Raw genomic sequence first — 3,453 nt, forward strand, 5'->3', positions numbered from 1 at the left:
AAATTGCGGATTCCTGTGTATGCTCTTTTTTCAACACAATTTTCAAAATGGTTAAAGATATGGGTTCTAAACAGCATGTGAGACTTCTAGGACATGGAACAAGGCTGATTTAACTTTATTTGGATATGAAAATGAGACTCTTAACCTATCACCTACCCATTATCAAGACTAAAATGACCTTTAGACCTCCTTGAAATCATGACCAAAAGCAGAGTTGACACAATGATGTTTTTTTTGAAAATCTTTGGGTGATAACACCATCATGCACCAAGTTCCTAATAAAGTGGAACTTATTATTGATATGTTTCATCCTTGAATGGAACATAGGATCTCCAGACATTAGATATCATTTTCAAGATTCAACTGCGTTAAGTAAGTCATTCATCTATGACCATTTCCATGAGAGGTAGTCGTAACTAACTAATTTCTCATGATTTTTGAATAGTCCACTTAACACTCATTGCATCAGGTGATGCTCACAGGGGTGAAGAAGTGGGATTGAAACTAGTGAAATATATCACATAGCGTCAATAATCACTTTCGGGGCTTGCACCCACTAACCAGGACTTCCCGGGAGGGTGAGCATCACCTGATGCAATGATTGCTAAGTGGACTACTCAACAATCATGAGAAATTAGTCAATTACGACTACCTCTCATGGAAATGGTCATAGATGAATGACTTAATTAACACAGTTGAATCCCGGAAATGATATCTAATATAATGCACTGCGAAAACCCCCAATACTTAATCTCCAGACATCTTGATACAACTTTTATTATCATAGTTAATCACAGTAGGACCTAGAGACTTCTGGAATAAATCTGTCAGAAGCTTCCTTAACCAAACAACCTCTTTTCTTACTTAACATGCAACCACATATTCCTCCTTGACGCTGCTTAATGCAACGGGAGCTTACTTCCTACTCATCCATGAGATCATAGCAACTTCCAAACTAAAGCATCCTCTGTAGTTCTCCTTCCATTGGTCTCACTGCCACCCCAATTAGAGTCTATGAAGCTAATTAGCTTGACTTCCTTACTATCATACTTTAGGCAGTGATGTATAGTGCCATGAAGATACCTCAATATGTGTTTGGAAGCTATCCAGTGATCATGACGAGGCTCCAACTGAAACTGACTAAGAATGTTCACTGCAAAACATATATCTGGCCTAGTATTTATCAGATACACCAGGGAACCCACCAACTAGCGATATGAGGTAGGATCCATGAGACTAGAGTTGGAGCTTCTCAACTTCTTGAGGTTGGTGATCATAGGAGTAACCATCGGCTTAGAGTCCATCATCCAAAGTTTCTGCAATAACTTGATGATGTACAAATTCCTTTCCCCAAATATATCTCCCTAGGTCTCTGCCATACTTCTAGACCTAGGTAGTAATGCATCAGTCTTAGATCCTTCATCTCAAATTCAAATGCCAACATCCTCTTGCATTCTTGCATTCTTTGTTCTACAACGGTGATGAATAGATCATCCACATATAGAATAATAAAAACGGGCTCATTATTCACGACCTTGATATATAGATTCAGATCAATAGTACTCTTCACGAACCCAATCCTGAGAAGATATGCATCCATTCTTGCATACCATGCCCTTGGTGCTTGCTTCAAGCCATATAGATCCTTCTTGAGTCTGCAAACATGAGAGTCCTTGCTATTCACTTCAAATCCTTCAAGTTGTTCAATGTACACTTCCTCATCAATGGTCCCATTCAAAAATGCGGTCTTAACATCCATTTGATGGATATTCCACCCCATTGTAGCAGCCAGTGAAACCAATGATCTAATGGTAGTGTACCTTGCAGTAGGTGCAAATGTTTCTTCATAGTCAATGCCTTCTTTTTGAGAGAAGCCTATTGCAATGAACCTTGATTTGTACTTGTCTATACTTCCATCAACAAAATGTTTGATCTTATAGATCCACTTCGATGTGACAACCGATTTGTCACTAGGTCTAGGAATGATTTCCCAAAACCCATTCTTCATGATGGATTGATATTCTTCCTGCATAGCTTTCTTTCGAACCTCTTCATGCTCAACTTCTTGGAATGTAGATGGTTTGGCTTCAATCAACTTTGTCATATATGCATCATAACCATATTACCTTTTCGGTTTCTTACTTTCTCTGGAGGACCCTTTCACAACTTCATGTCCTTCAACATATTATAATGTAACTTTCAACCAATTTGGTCTCTTCCTTGTGGTTGGGATAACCACCGATTGAATAGGCTCACTTGGTCCTTCGTCATCATCATTTGTAGTAGAGTTCACATGAACTTCATCTTCTTCAAATACGAGAACTTCTTCGCCATCAGAATCAATAGGAATATCCTTTGATTTCTTATAAGCTTGATTCTCATCAAATATGACATCCCTGCTTACTTCAATGTATCTTCCCTCATTTACGTAGGTTCTATATGCTTTTGAGGAATGACTATAACCAACGAATATTCCCTTGATGCTTGTCAAGTCCAACTTCTTTCGCTTGTCTTTCGGAATATGAACATATGCTGGACTTCCAAATATGTGTAAATGATCCACACTCGACTTCTTTCCTGTGAATACTTCTTCGAGTGTAGTATTATCAAGTCTCTTATGAGGACTTCTATTTTGAACGTACACGACATTCATCGTTGCTTCACCCTATAAGAACTTCTATAGATCTTGATCAAGGAGCATAGTTTGAGTGCCTTCTTCGATTGACCTATTCTTCCTTTCGGCCAATCCATTTTGTTCGGGATAGTAGGGAACAATGAGCTCCCTCCTAATACATGCATCCTTACAATATGAAATTAACTCTGTAGAGGTGTATTCCCCTCCATTTTCATACCTTAGAGTCTTTATCTTATTTTCGGTTAGGGTTTTCACGTCAACCCTAAACTCCTTGAACTTATCAAATACTTCATCTTTAGTTTTGAGTAAGTAAAGCCATGTCTTCTTCGAATGGTCATCAATGAATGTTACATAGTAGAGATGAACTCCAAGTGTTTTATCAGACATGGGCCCACATACATCGGAATGGATGAGATCTAATATTTCTTTAGATCTAGATTCACTATGATGAAATGGATTTCTAGTATGCTTCCATAGAAAAAATCCCTTGCACACACCTTCATGGTCTAACTTCATATCATGAATACCATGAATCAATTGACTAAGAGTAGGGATGACCCTATAATGAATATGGCCATACCTTCAATGCCATAGTTCAATGGGGCTTATTTCCATATGAACCAGAGCTTGAGGAGATGGAGTGATAACCTAGTAAATACTTCCTTCACGAACTCCAATAACCCTAGCTTTTTCAATACTATATTTCTTTCCCCAAACCAATACTTTTCCATCAACAAAAGTAATTCTTTCCCCTTTATCTTCTAAAAAAGAAATAGAATGTAAATTATTTTTCAAACCCGGAACATAGAGAATGTTGT

This window comes from Pinus tabuliformis, chromosome Q (genome assembly GCF_031772625.1).
Source record: "Pinus tabuliformis cultivar Carrire ecotype Pingquan chromosome Q, CPIR1, whole genome shotgun sequence".
NCBI lineage: Eukaryota > Viridiplantae > Streptophyta > Pinopsida > Pinales > Pinaceae > Pinus > Pinus tabuliformis.